General features: G+C 42.9%; 1 protein-coding gene across 36 annotated transcripts in view; it reads left to right on the plus strand.

Moving 5' to 3' along the window:
* The window catches only part of SGK3 (serum/glucocorticoid regulated kinase family member 3), a 148,398-nt gene that overhangs the window by 54,921 nt on the left and 74,040 nt on the right, over window positions 1–19,437 (plus strand). For 6 of the 36 annotated variants that reach the window (XM_065519305.2, XM_073998886.1, XM_065519307.2 and 3 more), the window contains exon 1: window positions 4,931–5,045. The exons of 9 other annotated variants lie outside the window; for them this stretch is intronic. The gene's annotated coding sequence lies outside the window, so the exon portion shown is untranslated. Of the gene's footprint in view, window positions 1–4,930; window positions 5,046–5,212; window positions 5,362–17,374; window positions 18,498–19,437 lie in introns of those variants that run through there. 21 more of the 36 variants (XM_065519299.2, XM_065519311.2, XM_065519310.2 and 18 more) reach the window with 9 other exon arrangements.

Consider the following 19,437-nt stretch of genomic DNA (forward strand, 5'->3'; position numbering starts at 1 on the left):
AAGGTTGCAGTTAAGGAAAATTTACTCTCTAAAGTAAATCTTAATGGTACATAGAGCTTGCTAACATAGAGAATTTGCTGTGATGCAAGGGTTTATTTCTAGAACACTGAAAACCTTTCTAGTCCAACTCCAAGAAATGCTGTGTGATTCTTTTTCACTTATTCTTGAGGATTTCTTTGAAATTAAAAGAGGAGCCGGGTGCAGTGGCTCATGCCTGTAATCCCAGCACTTTGGGAGGCTGAGGTGGGCGGATTACGAGGTCAGGAGTTTGAGACCAGCCTGACTAACATGGAGAAACCCCATCTCTACTAAAATAAAATTAGCTGGGCGTGGTGGTGCGTGCCTGTAATCCCAGCTACTTGGGAGGCTGAGGCAGGAGAATCACTTGAACCTGGGAGGCGGAGGTTGCAGCGAGCCGAGCTCACACCATTGCACTCCAGCCTGGGCAACAAGAGCGAAACTCTTGTCTCAAAAAAAAAAAAAAAAAAAAAAAAAAAAAGAGGAAGCTCTCACTATCTTATTTCCATGAAAAAGAAAAGACCAGTGTTTTAGTATTTAGTGAAGGAGAGAGAGGACTTAAGGAAAGTTGAAAATAATCATGGACTGATTAATATATTTTTAAGCATTTACTATGGGTATACCACTTGTTTGGGCAATGAGGTGAAGAAGAGTGGGTAGGTTACTTTTTATTTACCTCCATGAATCTCAAAGACTTAGTCTTCCAAAAAAGTCTTATCATTTACTTTTCCATTTTTATGAATCAGTCACATGTAACTGCCAATCAAAGCATTTGGTTAGCATGAAGTAACTGGTGTTACTTCAGTATCATAATATTTCAGAGAAAAACAGAATCTTGCTGTTATAGGTAATCTGAACAGCCTAATTATGGATGACTCTATAATTTCTTTTTGCCTTCTTAAGATATTGGATTTTTTTTTTTCTTGAGACGGGAGTCTTGCTGTGTTGCCCAGGCTGGAGTGCAGTGGCACGATCTCACCTCACTGCAAGCTCCCCCTGCTGGGTTCACGCCATTCTCCTGCCTCAGCCTCCTGAGTAGCTGGGATTACAGACACCCGCCACTACGCCTGGCTAATTTTTTTTTTTTTTTTTTTTTTGAGACACAGTCTCGCTCTGTCGCCCAGGCTGGAGTACAGTGGGGCAATCTCGGCTCACTGCAATCTCTGCCTCCCAGGTTCACGCCATTCTCCTGTCTCAGCCTCCCGAGTAGCTGGGACTACAGGCGCCCCCCCACCACGCCCAGCTAATTTTTTTTGTATTTTTTTAGTAGAGACGGGGTTATCACCATGTTAGCCAGGATGATCTCGATCTCCTGACCTTGTGATTAGCCCGCCTCGGCCTCCCAAAGTGCTGGGATTACAGGAATGAGCCACAGCGCCCAGCCTCAAGATATTGAAAACTTTTATTCCTGGTTGACTGGGGCCTGGGGACATCTAGTAAATAGTTTTAAGTTGGCTGGGTGTGGTGGCTCATACCTGTAATCCCAGCACTTTGGGAGGCTGAGGCCAGCAAATCACTTGAGGTCAGAAGTTTGAGATCAGCCTGGCCAACATCATGAAACATCACCTCTAGTAAGAATACAAAAATTAGCCAGGCGTGATAGTGCATTCCTGTAATCCCAGCTACTCGGGAGGCTGAGGCAGCAGAATTGGTTGAGCCTGGGAGGTAGAGGTTGCAGGGAGCCAAGATTGCGCCACTGCACTCTAGCCTGAGTGACAGAGCGAGACTCTGTCTCAAAAAAAAAAGGTTTAAAGTTTAGTTTTAGAGATAAATATTCTTTTTTGTTTGTTTTGAGACAGGCTTTCCCTCTGTCACCCAAGCTGGAGTGCAATGGTGCAATCATGACTCACTGTAGCCTTGACCACCTGGGCTCAAGTGATCTTCTCACTTAAGCCTCATAAGTAGCTGGGACTAATTAGCCAGGAACCATGCCTGGTTAATTTTTTATAGAGATGGGATCTCGCTGTATTGCTGCAGCTACTCTGGAACACCAGGGCTCAAGAAATCCTCCCGTCTTGGCCTCCCAAAGTACTGGGATTACAGGCATGAGCCACTGTGCCCAGCAAGATAAATATTCTTTTTTTTTTTTTTTTTTTTTTTTTGAGGCAGGGTCTCACTCTGTCACCCAGGCTGGAGTGCAGTGGCGTAATCTCGGCTCATTGCAGCCTGTACCTTCTAGGGTCAAGCGATCCTCCTATCTCAGCCTCCCAAGTAGCTGGGACTACAGACGTGCACCACTACACCTGGCTCATTTTTTTTTTTTTGAGACAGAGTCTCGCTCTGTTGCCCAGGCTGGAGTGCAGTGGCATGATCTCGGCTCACTGCAAGCTCTGCTTCCTGGGTTCATGCCATTCTCCTGCCTCAGCCTCCTGAGTAGCTGGGACTACAGGTGCCTGCCACCACGCCTGGCTAATTTTTTTGTATTTTTAGTAGAGACGGGGTTTCACCATGTTCACCTGGCTAATTTTTAAATTTTTTTGTAGAGATGGGGTTTCACCATGTTGCTCAGGCTGGTCTCAAACTCCACTTTTGAGCTCAAGTGATCTGCCTGCCTTGGCCTCCCAAAGTGCTGGGATTACAGGTGTGAGCCACCATAACTGGCTTGAAATAAAGATTCTAAATAGCAGAAAACAAAACAAAGTAGCCCTGCTACATGCTAACGTGAGTGGTGCAGATCCTAAGTATTATAGCATTTTATTGCATAGAGACGTCCCTGAGCTGGGCTATTGTAGTCAAGACAGGTAGCTAGGACTGAGAAGAGGGTATTCCAGCTGGGAGGCAGTGGGTTTGCATGTACAGTGGCAGGGATGTTAGCTATAAGTCGTGGATTCTGTACGTTGAGGAGACAGTCTGTCAAACAGCTGAATACACAAGAGTGAGTTGGAGATTAGGTGGGAAATGTAGGTTAGGATCAGATCAAACACCCTGAGTTCTTTGAATCTGTTCTTTATACAGAGATGGCAGTGAAAATGGAAGAGTCATTGAAGAGACTCTGTAAAGGAGAAAGCCAAGGACCTGGTGACCAAACGTGAGGACTGAGAGGGAAGAGTCAAAGGTTTTGAGTTAGGGCAAGAACGATACAGTATTACCCCCTTAGCCAAGGGGGTACCTTCTAAAACTCCCAGTGGTTCCCTGAAACTGCGGATAGTACTGAACCGCAATCTAAACTTTTTTTCCTATATATACATGCCTACAATAATGTTTACTCTCTAAATTAGGCACAGTAAGAGATTAACTACCATAACAAATAATAAAATACAATTATAACAATATGTCAGCATCACAACTCGTGCACTTTGGGGCCATCATGAAGCAAAATAAGGGTTCCTTGAACACAAGCACTGTGACACCTCTACAGCCAACCTGATGATAGAGATGCCTACTAAGTGACTAGCAGGTGGTTAACATCTGCAGCATGGACAAACTGGACAGAGGGAGGCTTCACATTGAAGGTAGGTGGATTGGGATAGTGTGAGATTCTATCACACTGCTCAGAACAGCATACCATTTACAACTTATTGTTTATTTCTAGAATTTTCCATTTAATTTTTTCAGACTGTGGGTCAAAAAAAGAAAAGGGAAACTGTTGATAAGGGTATGTGTCAGGGACTGGTGTACTATTATTATTACAAACAGGAAAGTCGGAAGGGAGAGGTCGAATGAAGTGATTCCAGAGATCCCTGAAGCTTTTTCTAAAAATTTCCAATTTCTCTGAGTAACTCCTGACTAGACAATACTTCCCTGCATTCTTTCCCCTCTCCTATGAGTAGAGCCTGGCAGGACAAACTCTAGAGTATGAGAGGGCATTTGGAGCCCATGAGGTCACCAGGCTAAATCCCCTCATTTTACTGATAAGCAAATTGAGGACTTCGGATATTGTGGCTTCCCTTAAGGCTACAGAGCCAGGCTGGCCTCTTGGCATTATTTTCTGAAATTCTTGTAATAAAGGTTACTGTATATCAATCCTGCTTACTGGCAAAGTGAGCCCTTTGTTTCCCTGCCATATTCATTAGTTATATTATTTTTATTTTAGAAACAGGGTCTTGCTATGCAGGTCCAGGCTGGCCTAGAACTCCTGGGCTCAAGTGATTCTCCTGCCTCAGCCCCTGGAGTAGCTGGGACTGTAGGAACTGTGCCCGACTCAGTTATTGGCTTAATGCCTCAAGCCGTTTTTCACCGTCCAGACTCAGATGCATTAATAATTAAAACAAGTCGTTTTGAGGATTCTGGTTTTCCTTTATCTGTACACCGAGACGCAAACCTTAGAGTAGCACACTACGGACATTCATGCCAAACCCGGCCGCGTCTGCTCTCTCGTGATGCGCCTGAACTGTTTGAAGCGAACGGGATTGATTAACAATTTATGAAGGGAATGGGATTAATTAACAATTTAAGCTCGAGGATTCTTAATGGGAGCCGACTCCCCAGGTTTTGAAGTAAAGGATGTGTGGTGGAGACTAGTAAAGGAATTGCTTCCTTTCTTTGCTCCTCTGAATCCCATTCCCAACGACGTTTCACGCCTGGAGCCCTGAATTGGTGTGTGACTCCTACCCTGCCCGAGGAAAATGAGATTATGCCAATGTCTTGAATGAGCGCGGTTGTTTTGAGGTCTACACTTTAGCGGGAACCTGGGGAGAGTGCCTTCTTATTCCCCGACCCCGCCCAAGGCTCTCTTCACTTTCCCCGCGGGGGTCCTCTCGTTTTCTCTCTCCCATCCGCTGGATTCCCGCCTTTCCTCCCCCGCATATTTACTTAAGGCCCAGGGGTTGCACCCCGCCCGCTGCTCCTTCGGGGGCGCGGTCGAAGAGCTCCGAGGGCGGGGCTGATCGAGCCTATATTCGGGCGTGGCCGGCGGTGATTGGTGAGGGCGGGGCCTGCCGCAGGGGGCGGGGCCTACAGGTTTGGCCCCCGCAGGGAGCGCAGCCGGCGCCGCTGGGAGGTGGTGGCACGACACAGGTCCTGGCCGAGTGTGGCGCAGCAGTGGCGGTGCTTCCCGTTCGCCACGCGCCGGGGGTGGGTCCCCGAAGGTAAGCGTGTGGCTCATCGAGCTTGCGCGAGGAAGCCTGGCGGAGAACAGCCCGGGCACTGCGCGGGCCAGGTGGAGGGACCCCGGGGGCGCGGGAGGCAGGTGTGGCGTGACGGGCCCCAGTGCCGTTTCCGCGCCCATCAGGAGCGCGGGGCGGGGCGCGCGGGCGGCCCCTCCTGTGAACCCCTGAGAGGAGACGCCGGTTCCACACCCAGGCATGCTGCGGCTTCGCAGCACTCATTCACTGCACTTGGTCCGAGACAGGAAATGTTTGAGTTGTTCCACACACATCCCCTCTAAATGTCGAGAAGTCTCAGGTACTGTCAAGTTTGTATATCTTTAAAATATATTTATAGTTTGTGGTTCAGGACAGGAGGAGAAACCCGATAGTGAGTTTGCAGTGGGGCTTTACTTTTACTTTGTGTTATTCAGTTTGTAAGGAAGGTGTAGTAGAAACAGGACTGTTACTTAAACATGGACAGCAGGGGTTACATAGGGAGTGTATCTTGGAGATGAAGCACGCAGACTTTGGAGCTGGAGTCATGGTTTTGAATCTATTTATTAACTGAGAAAACTTGGGCAATTTGGTTAGCTTTTCTATGCCTTAGTTTTAGCGTATGTAAAATGGAGATAATGATAGTTCCAAACTTACAGCAGTTTTTGAAGATTAAATGAGTTAATACCTGGCTCATAGTCCACAATAAACTTTGGCTGTTTTCTTTATTATGCATTCAGATGAGCATTAATGTCAAGAATTGCCATCACCAGATATACGTGCTTTCTTTCCTCAGAGCTGTTGCTAGAAATGCTTGGGGATTCCTTTGGAACAGTTTTCTTAGACCAAGTTTCACAAGAAAAGGTCTCTTTTCTTTCACTAGGGGTGTTACCTGATGTGATCATCCACCTTGTTCCAAATCACATCCACAGAAACCTCAGAGTCTTGAAGGCTGTTCTAAAACAGGGATGAAAAAAGAGGCAGCGCCTTTACGGTGAATGTAGCCTCATTTTAAGCACCAAGTTCAGGCGGGTTTGTTTAAAAGCAGTTCATATCGCTTTATACAGAACATTTAAGTTGTGTTATTTTGGGTGGATGCTTATTTGTACTATTATTGCAAACCTAAGTAAAACAGAGCACCCCCAATACATAAATAAACATCATAGGAACCGTAGCTTGCTGCAGGGAATCTCAGAATTGAAAGGAATCTGAAAAATCAGACCAGCTGGTCTTTACAGATAAGGATGAGGCCAAAGACTCAGAACCAATAAATGGCGGAGCTTAGGCTAGAATTCAGCTCTGCTGATCAACAAAGTATAAAATCAAATGATGATATTATTTCTAGTTTTGATGATAGTTACTGTCTTTATTTTTGACAGTTTTATGGTGCTGTGAATCGCTTTCCTCTCCAGCAGTATCCTGCTTGGTAGCTTAATTGCATGATTCATAATCTTTCTTCAGTACCTTTGATTTAAATCACAAGTCTCAAAGTTGCTACATTAATTATTGCTTTGAGAACAAGATGATTGTCTTCTTAAGCTTTGTACAAACATGTTCTAATGTGCTTTGGTTTTGTCCTTTTAAAATGCAGTCCTCTTCTCCCATGTAGGGAATGTAAACAGCCAGTATAAACAAATTGACCCACTAGGCAGTTTTTTATCGCCGTTTTATTGGTGAAGTTTTCTTGATTGGGTAGGATAGAGTCAGGAAGTGGAACCCTGAATGCTCGCCCAAGGAAATAGGACTGGGTCCCAAAGAGGTATGTCGCAATGTGGCTGCTAACTTCAAAAGCATTGTGGAGTGAAATTATTTTAAGCTATTGTTTTGTTAGTTGCTGACTCTTCCCCAGCTCTTTGTATAGCTCACTCCTTCACCTCTGGGTGTTTGTTTAGATGTTACCTTCCTATTTAAAATGGCATACAACACCACACTTATATATTGACCTGTTTATTTACTTATTCATTATCTGTTGTCTGACGAGCGTAAGTTCCATGTGGGTAAAGTTGTTTGCCAGTTGTGTTCACTGTTGTATCCTAAATGCTTGAAAATAGTGCCCGGCACACAGAGGTACCAAATTCATGGATCTGATGCGGACATTTCCAACAAGACTAGTAATTAGTTAAGTTAATTCACTGTCATTTTGCCCTATTTTCCCTTCCTTCCATTTTATTTATTCCTAGTTACCCAGGAATAACATCTTGAGGCAATGTTAATTCTTTCTTTTACCTTTGTACCCCACATGCAAATAGCTACCAAGTTATTTCATCTGTCACTTTTTTTTTTTTGCAAACCTGCCTCTCCTGTTGTTGCCAAGCCCATTTCTTCATTCCCTTCCATTTGACACCTACAGCACTGCAGTTCCCATTTCAAGTGCCTTCACATCCTTACCTGCAGAATGAAATCCAGAGTGAAAAACCTGACATTCAGAATTCCCTCCAACATGATTTCAAGCCCACTTTTACAGTCTGTATCTCCTATAGATGAAGAGAGTGAGTTCCAGTTTAGATTTGTAAATATGACAGTAGAATAAGGCTTCAAATGGTGATGCCCTATAAAATCCCAAGATGAGTGTTGCTTCATGACAGTTTCTCTTTCTGTTTTTTATTGATGAGTTGATCTTTTTCTCCGACGTGGGCGGGGATTTAGACATAGTGGACTAGTGGCTGTTCCCTGTTTCTAGTAAGAACTTCTGCTGCCCTTTCTGTTTTGAGTTCCCATTCTTCAAACCCCCCTCACATGCGGCCCCTGCCACCCCCTACCAAATATCTAGGTAAGTTCAGTTGGAAGTGGCTTTTTCTTCCTCTGAGTGCTGGTGACTTTCGTAGAGAATTTAGCACAGTCTACTTTGAATTCGAAATCTTAGGGCATTGGTCTTTTCTTTATTTTTTTCATGTCCTGGAGGACAAGAAGCATGCACACACACATTTCAGTTTCTTTTAAAGGAAAAATAAGACCCACACCTACTTATCTGCTTCTTTTTTTTTTTCTTTTTTTTCTTTGTCGCCCAGACTGGAGTGCAGTGGCGCGATCTCAGCACTCTGCTCCCTCTGCCTGCCGGGTTCATGCCATTCTCCTGCCGCAGCCTCCCGAGTAGCTGGGAGTACAGGTGCCCGCCACCACGCCCGGCTAATTTTTTGTATTTTTAGTAGAGGCAGGGTTTCACCGTGTTAGCCAGGATGGTCTCGATCTCCTGACCTCATGATCCTTCCACCTCAGCCTTCCAAAGTGCTGGGATTACAGGCGTGAGCCACCGCGCCCAGCCTCTTAACTTTTTTAAATAAACATGAACTTAAAATTATATCAAACAGAACTTTAAATCGTTAAATATTGAGCTTCAACAATTATTTCTACAGTATAGACAAATGAAGAAGATAACAAGGAAAATGTCAGTACTAAGTAAAAAGATTCAAATGAAGACACTGAGGTCTGGATTTATAGAGGGGAGTGGGTGTAGAGAGAGCAGCATATCCAAAACGCATGTGGATGGACAGGCAGATGTTTTTAAAAGTACACAGTAAATTCGGAAAACCATCAGGAGAGGACAACTTTATGGAGCAATATCTGCAGCTTAGGATTTTGTGGAGTCTTATTCCTAAAATATATTTTGTTTTTTTTATCTCTAGGCACATGTAATACTGTTTCTTTGCTTTGTTTCTGTACAAGATAGGACTGAAGATTCTCTTTCTCTCTGGTCTGTAGAAAGTAATTTACTTTCTTTCCTTTCATTGTTTGATCTTAAAAAAAAAGTTCGTACCTTTTTCCTGATTGTCCTGGATATGTGGAGAAAGGTATATATGCCAGAAGTTTTTAGTCCTTCAGAAAAAGGTGGTAGATATGAGATACTTGAGCTTACTATTGTTGAAGTTTACAATTTTACTAAGTTTGATATCAGCATTTAACACATTTTGCGGAATTTTATATTACAAGCATATCCTTGCACATATTCCAGTTGAGTCAATGATTTTATTTTACTTGTGACTCTTTCAGATTAAAACTTTACTCAAGAGCTTGTGTAAATGTTTCTGTCACTTAATTTTATCTTTTCTCCTGTGGCCTTCCAAACCTTAACTGAAGTTTTTCCATTCTAGGGCATACATTAACTTTTCATTCAGGTGCTTATAGATATAGGTCTAAATTTATTTTACTATTCCTATGATGAAGCAGCAGTTTCTATTGTTAGATAGGGGGGCAATATATATATACACATTTTATATATATACATTTTATACATATACACATTTTATACATATGTATGTATAAAATTAGGGATATATATGTGCCCTAATTTTTGAAATGTTAAAATATTAAAGTAAAATTCTGCATGTTGTCTTTACTAATAACATAGCCACTGTAAGGTCAGGATTTGAAATTAAGTAGTGTAATTTAAATAAGTATTATAATTTAAATATGCAATTGGTTGTAATTTTTGTGCTTTGGGAAGTTTTCAGTAATGTGATAATAGTTTCAGTGTCAGAAGAATTTGGAAAGCAAATATTTACTTTACAGTAAAGTTTCCTTTATCCCACTGCATAAGCATCTGTGTTTATCCTGAGATCTCCTTGATTTTATAAAGCCTTAGTTAAGTGTATTATCAGATAGAATCATTCATAAAAATAATAAAAAATGAGGGTACAGATGCTGATATACCCCCAGCACATGGTAAATACTACGTATCATTAAATAGTAAATCTATGTTTTAAGGGAGGATTTTATTAAGATATAGCATATTAGTACATATTTGGAGTGATCCAGTGAAGAGGCAGAAATTGATGATTCAGGAGATTGATGAAGGAATAATGAGGCATTGGTCACTGAAGATTTCACTAGCACACTTTGGCAAGTTGGAATTTCTAAATGTCTCTCTCCACCTGTTTAATAAATCAATGAAAGGTTTTATTAGGGCCTTCTAAGTGTATGGCAGTCAATAAGTCACAGTCCCTACACCCTAGTCAGGGAGGCTCTCAATAAGCAAGCAACTGCAATCCTAGTTGCAATCCATAAATGCTGAAATGGAAATAAACAACATGATGAGGGAAGATTAACTTGGGGAGGGAGCACATTAGGGTGACCGTGAAGTTTGTTGGAAGAAGTGACTTTTGAACAAGGCGTTGGTGTGAAGAGCTGATGAGAGAGTGTCCCAAACAGAGGGGCCACTGGTACAAGAGACGAGATGGGAAAGGGCTTGGAACGTGTGCGAAATACGAAGGAGGTTGTTCTGGCGTGTGTCTAGTGAACACAGAGGCCAGAGGCCCTTGTGGGTACAGCTGGAGACTTATGCAGAGTAACATTAGGCCCTGTGAGGGATTGTAGTCTGTCAGCAATAATCCACAGTTTGGATTTTATTCTAAGGGTGGTGGGAAGCCGTGGAAAGGGGTTAGGCAAGAAGTGAAATGATCAGATTTACAGTGATAAAAATAAATTGGTCTGGCTACTGGGGAGAAGATGGATTGGAGGGAGTTTAGAATGGAAGCAGAGAGCAGGTTGGAGGTTCTCCCAAGAGACTCTATGAGACATGATGGTGATTTTTGTCTTTTTGGGTGTTGTTTTGTTGGGCCTGGACAATCTGAATTCTGCCAACCTCTTCAGTTCAGAACCAGCTTGACCCCAGGCCCCATCACTCTGCCAGTCACCACAGTCCTCTAGGAATTTGCCTTGGGAGTATTGTATGTTCACATTTGCCTGTAAGATATGCTTGGAGTGTGCCTACAAATGGAAAAACTTGGGAGTTTTGGAATAGAGCAGGCATTCTGGTGGTTGAGAACCCAAGATAGTGACCTTGGGAGGCTGAGAACGATAGGACAGCCTTGCTGCCACAGCTACCATCTCTACTAGTCAGTTCTGGACCAAGTAGAGGGACATGGCATGGCTGGAGTAAATTTAGGACCTTCCTCCTATCCTAGCAGTATTTTGTTTGGTTTGGTTTCTTAAAGAGACGGGATCTAGCTCTGTCACTTAGGATGGGAGTGCATTGCTGCAATCATAGCTCACTGCAGCCTGAAACTCCTGGGCTCAAGCTATCATCCGGCCTCAGCCTCCTGAATAATTGGGATTAGAAGCATGAGACACCATGCCTGGTTTATTTTAGCAGTTTTATCCTATATGGAGAAAACAAAGGGCTGTCAGTGGTTACTTCCACTTCCTCACCCAGGCCCTTTTCTAAATGTTTGTAATAAAATGGAGCTGGCTCATGTGACTTTAGTTGAGCTTCTTGGACACTCTTCTCAAGTTGTTGGTGCACAACACTCTTCTTCAATACTGTTTTAGTGCCAACATTGGCTATTTTGCATGTACTTTATTTTTAATTCATATATCACTTTTATCAAGAATCGGATAAATAAAAGGTGCTTAAATAGAGATGTAGTAAACCTAGGAAAAACTGGGACTGCTTTGTGATTACAGAATGTTGGAAAAATCAAAGATGGGGGTGGAGTGGGAATTAGAGGAAGGATGTATCAGTAAGAAAGGAAAACAGGAAAAGTTGTAACTGATTCATCATGTGATGTGTGAGGGGAGGGGAGGGGAGAAGGTTACTATGTATCTTTCATTGGTAGAGCCTGTTGACTTTTTAAAAAATCTGTTCTGCAGTGAATTTAATTTACAGATGTGACAAAGATGTCCTTTGTTTCTGTTGAAACATTTGGGATGTGTTTGGAGCTAGTGTCCTGAGAGGCAGAAATAAACATACACAGACTATATATACTCTTACAGTAGACTTTCAGTAAAGTAAGCAGTTAGTTTGGGGTTAGAATTTGCTGGGAAGGTGCTTTTAATGTAATTTAAAATGAAACCTATTCATAGGGTCTATTCCCTTCTCAGAAATAGTCCCATCCCAATTCCTTTTTTTATTTATTGGGTCAGTTCCCCTTGCCACGCCCAGGGTTTGTGTATGGTTTTTTTTTTTTTTTTACTTTTTTTCATAGCTAAATTAGGAAAGTACAGAGTTCCCCATATATCTGTGTCGCCACACATGTACAGCACCCCCAGTTGTCAATATCCCCCACCAAAGTGGTACATATGTTATAATCGGTGAACCTACGTTAACACATCGTAATAACCCAAAGTCCATAGATTCCATTAGGGTTCACTCTTGGTGTTGTACATTCTGTGGGTTTGGACAAATGTATAATGACATGTGTCCATCATTACAGTGTCACAGAGTATTTTCACTGCCTTAAAAATCCTCTGTCTAGTCATCGTTTCACCCTGTGTCCCAGCCCCTGGCAGCTGTTGATCTTTTTACTGTTTTCATAGTTTTGCCTTTTCTAGAATATCGTATAATTGGAATCATGCAGTATGCAGCCTTTTCAGATTGGCGTCTTTCACATAATGATACACATTTAAGATTTCTGCATGTCTTCGTATGGCTGGATAGCTTATTTCTTTTTAGCACTGAAAAATATTTCATTGTCTGGATGTACTACAGTGTATTAATCTATTCACCTATAGTAGGGCATCTTGGTTGCTTCCAAGTTTTGGCAATTATGAATAAAGTTGCTAGAGACATCCATTTACAGGTTTTTGTGTGCACGTAGTGTTTAGCTTCTTTGGGTAAATATCAAGGAGTGCAACTTCTGGATTGTATAGTAAGAATATGTTTAGTTTTGTAAGAAACGGCCAAACTGCCAGAGTGGCTGTACCATTTTTGATTCCTGCCAACAGTGAATGAGAGTTCCTGCTGTTCCCTATCCTCACCAGCATGTGATGTTGTCAGTGGTCTGGATTCTGACCATTTCTGAAAAGTATGTAATGGTATCTCATTTTAATTTGCATTTCCTGGTGACATGATGTGGAATATGCTTATTTGCATTTGCCATCTGTATATCTTCTTTGGTGAGGTGTCTGTTAAGGTATTTTGTCCATATTTTAATCAGATTGTTTTCTTGTTTTTTAAAGAGTTCTTTGTATATTTTAGATAACAGTCCTTTATTGGCTGAATCTTTTGCAAGTGTTTTCTTTTTTTTTTTTTTTTGAGAAGGAGTCTCGCTCTGTCAAGGCTGGAGTGCAGTAGTGCGATCTCAGGTTACTGCAGGCTCTGCCTCCCGGGTTCACGCCATTCTCCTGCCTCAGCCTCTGGAGTAGCTGGGACTACAGGCACCCCCCACCATGTCCAGCTAATTTTTTTGTATTTTTAGTAGAGACGGGGTTTCACCGTGTTAGCCAGGATGGTCTCGACCTCCTGACCTTAAGATCCACCCGCCTCGGCCTCCCAGAGTGCTGGGATTACAGGTGTGAGCCACGATGCCTGGCCTATTTTTGTTTTTTAAGATAGGGTCTTGCTCTGGCACCCGGCCTGGAGTGCAGTGATGCGATCTTGACTCACTGCAACCTTCACCTCCTGGGCTCAAGCGATTCTCCCACCTCAGCCTCCTGAGTGGCTGGGATTACAGGTGCATACCATCATGCTAGGCTAGTGTGTGTGTGTGTGTGTGTGTGTGTGTGTGTGTAGGAATTTTATAGTTTTGTTGTTGTTGTTGTTTGTTTGTTTTTGAGACACAGTGTTGCTCTGTTGCCTAGGCTGGAGTGTAGTGGTGCAGTCTCGAGGCTAACTGCACTCTCCACTTCTGCCTCTTGGGCTCAAGTGATCCTCTGGTCTCAGACTCTCAAGTAGCCAGGACTACAGGTACATGCCACCATGCCCGGCTAATTTTTAAATTTTTTTTGTGGAGACAGGATCTCACTATATTTCCCAGGCTGATATCAAACTCCTAGGCTCCAGGGATCTTCCCGCTTTATTAGCCTCCCAAAGTGCTGGGATTACAGGCATCAGCCATCACCCGGCCTACTTTTGCAATTTATGTGCATGGCTTTTCTTTTGTATCTTCCTTGACCAGCCTTGTTAGTGCCCTCCTTTAGGTGCCATCGTTTCTAAACACCCGGTACCCTGTTCCCCTGCTGAGGAAAACTTGTAGCTCTTCACAGGCCAAATTCCTTCCTTTTGGGACATGTTTGTTCTTACTTCCCTTTATGCCTTGGTGTGAATCACCAACTCACCCTCCATGCTGTATTGGGTAAGAATGGGAAATGATACTTACGAGTGTATCTACCTTCTAATCTGAGTAGGGTCCTCTAGTCAATATCAAACAATCTTTATGATGGGTTAAGGAAATATGGTTCAGAAATTCTCTCTATTTTTTACGGGTGAAAGCAGAAGAGTCTTGACTTTTTTTATAAAAAATTTTTTTTTCACTGCCCTGAAACAAAGATAGGCAAGACCCAAGGACGGTAATTAGCATATAATAGACAAAAAGATGGACACAATGATGAAGGAAAACATCCTTTTTAAGAAAAGTTTTAATGGTCACCTATTGTAAGCAATATTTGAATCAGTAACATTTTAACATAACAAGAATTTGGGCAATTTTTTATCATAGAGTTTCACCCATATTGGTATTTTTTTACAGACCCCAAACAAAAAAATTTTAAGTCTATGGATGCTTTTTTAAAAAAGATGAATTTTCCCCCTCCTTTTAAAAAAACTGTATCCTTGATAGTGTCTTTTCCTGTGTCCTTCCTATTTCATAATTAGCCCTTGGTTGTCATTGTGATGGGGCCAACACTCAGAGCCTGCTGTGGACCAAGCTCTCAGTTAGATGTTTACATGTGACGTTTTTTAAGAAAGCTAAGCCGGGCTCCTGACAAAGTGCTGTCCAGACTTTGACCCCTCCTGGTGGCAGAATCAGAAATCTGCTTTTCCTGTGCATGACTTTCTTTCTGTAACGCAGTTGCCTAGTGGATCCCTGGTGCTCTCTTCTCTTCAACTCTGTATCTCCAAAGATGATTTAGAAAAGGATGCATGTAACAGCATAGTAAGTTGAGGGTTATGGTATGTGAGCTGGGCTCACGTGAGAGTGCTTTCACCCACAGCCGCGTGACTGTGTGGAAGTATTCTTTGTGCTTAGGTTTCTTCTTCATCTGTAAAATGAGGATAATGATATTTACCTCAGAGGTTGCTATGAGGGCTCATTGATGTGTTAGATGTGAGCGCTTAAACCAGCCCTGGCATTAGTGCTCAGTAAATATTTATTTCTCAACCTTCAGCCCTGTTGACGTTTTGGGTCAAATCATTTTTTGTTGTAGGGCAGTACTGTGCATATTGTAGATGCTTAACATCATCCCTGACGACCACCGCCCACCCCCACTCCCACCCCCACCCTGGCAAGTTGTGACAATCAAAAATGTCTCCGGACATTGCCAAATATCCTCCAGGCAAAATTGGCCCCAGATGAGAACCATTGTCTAATCTTTACTAGCTGTTATATTACCCTTGCAGATTCACCTAAGAATTGGCTGGCCTTGAAAAGTTTTGCCATCATCTTAAGCCTCTTTGGAAGAGCTGTTACCTACCCCTGGCAAGCCAGCTGCCCCTGAGCACCAGACTACAAAATTATCTTCTGACTGTCTAGCAGAGTGAAGGCAGATCCTTTTCCTGTTCCTCTTTTGAAAAGCCCTGCATGTATATGAATCTCCCAAAAAAGTCCCAGTTTTAATCCCACATAAATGACATAGCTTTTTGTTCTGTTCTTTCTTAGTTGTGGGTTTTTATGTCAATCCCCTTCTTACTCTGTTTTATTTAGCTGCCTGGCCAGAAGATGATTTTGCGGAATTTTAATTGCTTCAGTTTTATAGCATAAATAGGTACTACATGTATAGTAATAGCAGGCTTGCTTTTTCATTTTACTTTTAATCACTTAAAATAAATTTGTGAACTTTCTTCATTGGTCCCCAGAGGACTCTGTAAAGCATGTACATGTTGTGGAGGCAGGGTAGTATAATGGATAGAAGCCCTGAAGTCAGACCACCTGGGTTCAAATCCTGCCTCTGCCTCTGGGGCAGTGTCCTTCATCCTTTCATGCTTCAGTTTCTCCTCAATTTCTTCTAGTTAGGGCTGTTGTGAGGAGCAACCAGATTCACACATGTAAAGCACAGTCTGGCTTGTAATAAGTTTAGCCACTAATCAGTACGTATTAGGCTGCCAGTTCAATTTAGCTTGAAGGAAAGCAAAATCTTATTTAAGAAGAGTTGATGTGGTACAGCAAACATGCACATATAGATTTTGGAGTTGGACAGATTTGCATTTGAATTCTAGCTCTATTGCCTGTTAGTCGCATATTAACTTGGGCAAGTGATTTAACCTGTTTATGTTTTTCTTCAGAGCAACATCTTTATTCCTAACATATAATTTTGACTTCTTTTTCCAAATATGATTGAGGCAAATGGGTGGAATCTCTTTCAAACCTCTGCTTCCATACCTGCCTGGCTTTATTTTTAGCTAAGCTGTACGGTTTGCGGCTATGTCCCTTCTCTGTACCCTCTCAGTATACCATGCATACACATAACATCATACTTACAAATTTGTATGTTGCTTGTCAGTCTTTCCTGTCTTCCCCATTAGGTAAGTTCTGTGAGAGTAGGATTTTCTCTTTGTCTTTTTTTTGTTTTGTTTTTTTGAGACAGAGTTTCACTCTGTAACCCAGGCTGTAGTGCAGTAGCACAATCTTGGCTCACTGCAACCTCTGCCTCCTGTGTCCCAGTTCAAGCAATTCTCCTCCTTCAGCCTCCCGAGTAGCTGGGATTGCAGGCACTTACCACCATGCCCAGCTAATTTTTGTGTTTTTAGTAGAGATGGAGTTTCACCATGTTGGCCAGGCTGGTCTTGAACTCCTGACCTCATGATCCACCCTCCTCAGCCTCCCAAAGTGCTGGGATTGCAGGTGTGAGCCACCGCACACGGACTTCATTTTGTCTTTTTTATTGCCTAGTGCATGATGAGCACTCAATAAGTGTTCGTTGAATGAAGGAATAAAAATGAATTCAAAAGAAATTGTTATACTTTAGATCTGATTTATTGGTTACTTTTACAGTGCTAGGTCTTTTACGCTATCTCAAATCCTTAAAGCAACCCATATGAAGTCAGTCTTGCTTCTGTGAAGACAGATTTTTCCCTAAGGGCTCTCTAATACCCCGTGTGGGATGGTGGGATAGTGGGCCTTAGTGTTGGTCTTTTGTGTTGTGGTCGGGCACTTAGCACTGGCAGCACTGAATCCATCTTGGTGAGGGGAAGGCCATATTGTCCCTATATAGCCTCCACACCTACTGCTTTGGCCACTTTGTCATCGGTCCATTGAGCAAGCAATGGGACGATTGGGAAAGAGGCTGACTGACATCCATAAGACAAGTCATCTTGACCACATGATTATTGAGAGCCTATCTGTAGTGGGCATTGATGTGAGACACAAATACGCTCACATTCTGTGCTGTAGTGAAAGGTTCGTATACGTACTTCTGCACACCTCCCTTTAAAAAATATATAATTTCCCAATCTTGTTCTTTCCTAGTCACTGACCAGCAGGCCATCCATTAGCCACTGCCCAAGATCATCATAGATACGTCCCTTTGGCACTCCTCCTGACAGGTAAACCACCACGTGTGCTGCTCAGAGTTCTGCCCACTGGGAAGATTTCCCTTCACCACTCTCTTTCAGGCCATCCCTGAGTGGGGCTGCCTTTTCTCACTTCTGGCTGGTGTCAGCACACTGCATGTCCATCCATAAACAAGCATGCCTTTTTCCTGCCCTGCTAACTGGCCTGAGGATCCTCCCCATGGGGCCTTAAATGTGGGTCTAGAAAACTTACAAGGAAGGAGGAACAAACAGTAGGGGAGTCCGGGCTGCCGATCCCTGCAGTTTACTTGTGCCATCCAGACTTGCTTAAGCCTAGTCTTGCTTTTACCGTACCAAGTGGATTAGTGCTGTACATGTCTAGTTTTATGATTCAGTGAACCCGATAATACTCTGTTCACGATAGGCTGTTCTTTTGACACAGTCTCTTCATTTTCCATAGGCGGTCATTGCATCTCTTCCTGGGCCTAGTAACAAGCCAGGAACCACAGACAGTGGTTGCTGGCAAACCCTAAGGGGTCTGAAACTCTTACTCTTTCCTTGGTGCTTGTCAGAGAGAGGGGTCCCTAGTTCATTCCTGTTTGCCATGTCATTTCCAGTACTACTGGGTATGCTGAGGCATAGGCTCAAGGGTTAGAGCAGCTTTCATTGCTCTAGAACCTTCTCTTGGAATGGGCTTCAATAAAAACTGGCAGGCTCATAGGTTACCCAGTAAATGGGTCAGAACAGCATATCCAAGTATTGAAACTCACTATTTGTTTTACCTCTCTCAGTGCAAGTGGTGCAAGGTGTAGTAATTTCTCTCACTTGAGACGGGATATCCTGGCTCAGACCAGGGAAATCCTAGTGTGGTGAGTCCCTGAACTTTCATGAGTTTTTTTCCATCCTCTGGATTGTGTATGTGTCTTACGCAGGTGTCCAAAGTGCTTGCTAGTTTTTGTTCACCAGGTCCAGTTAAGAAAATGGCATCCATGTGATGGACCAGTATGGTGATCTGTGGGCTGTCAAGATGATCAAGGACTCTCCAGACTATATTATGGCGATTCAGACATAGTCCTCAGGTGAGACAATGAAGATACACTGCCTTTCTGCCACTTCATGCAATTTGCATCTCATTGTCCTTACTGATGGTGATGGAAAAGAAAGCATTTGCCAGGTCAGTAGGCATACCAGATGTCTGGGGTTATACTAATTTTCTTCAGAAAACAAAAACAGAAACACTACATTTAGAATCTCAGAATCCCGTTTGAAATTGGTGTCACCATCTGATTAAATTTATGGTAATCCATTGTTATGTTCCCAGTTCTTTCCAGCTTTGATCTAGGTAAATGGCCAAGTTAAATGGGGATATAAGAAGTTTTAACAGCCCTGCATCCTTTTAGTTTTTGATAGTGGTACTGATTTCTGAGCTTTTCCCATGGATGTGGTATACTTTTTGATTACTTTCTTAGTAGGAAAAGGGGAGACAGTTCCAGAGGCTTCTTCATAGCCTTTTCTCTCATTATAGCTTTTATGACATGGGACAGGGAACCAATATGGGAATTTGGCCAGTTACTAAGTATATCAGTTTCCACTACAATTCTGTTACTAGGGAAATAAGCACAGGATGGGCCTGTCGTCCCACTGGACCCACTGGGAGACAGACTTACTCTCTGACCTTACCTCTGGAAGTCCCACTCTGACTTGTAGACCATGTTCTGGGTCTCTAGGAGATTAGTGTTATTTCAGAGCTAGTATCTACTAACGCTTGGGAGGATTATATATTCCCATTTCTGTAGTGGACAGTCATCCTGGGGAATTGCTACAGGTCCTTCTCAGGAAAGGCCTGGAGAAAGATCAACAGTATATGCCTGTGGCCGTTTAAAGGGTCACAATACGCTGGGTGTGGTGGCTCATGCCTACAATCCCAGCACTTTGGGAGGCCGATATGGGCAGTTTGCTTGAGCTCTGGAGTTTGAGACCAGCCTGGCCAACATGACGAAACCCCATCTCTACCAAAAA

This window comes from Macaca fascicularis, chromosome 8 (genome assembly GCF_037993035.2).
Source record: "Macaca fascicularis isolate 582-1 chromosome 8, T2T-MFA8v1.1".
NCBI classification, from domain to species: domain Eukaryota; kingdom Metazoa; phylum Chordata; class Mammalia; order Primates; family Cercopithecidae; genus Macaca; species Macaca fascicularis.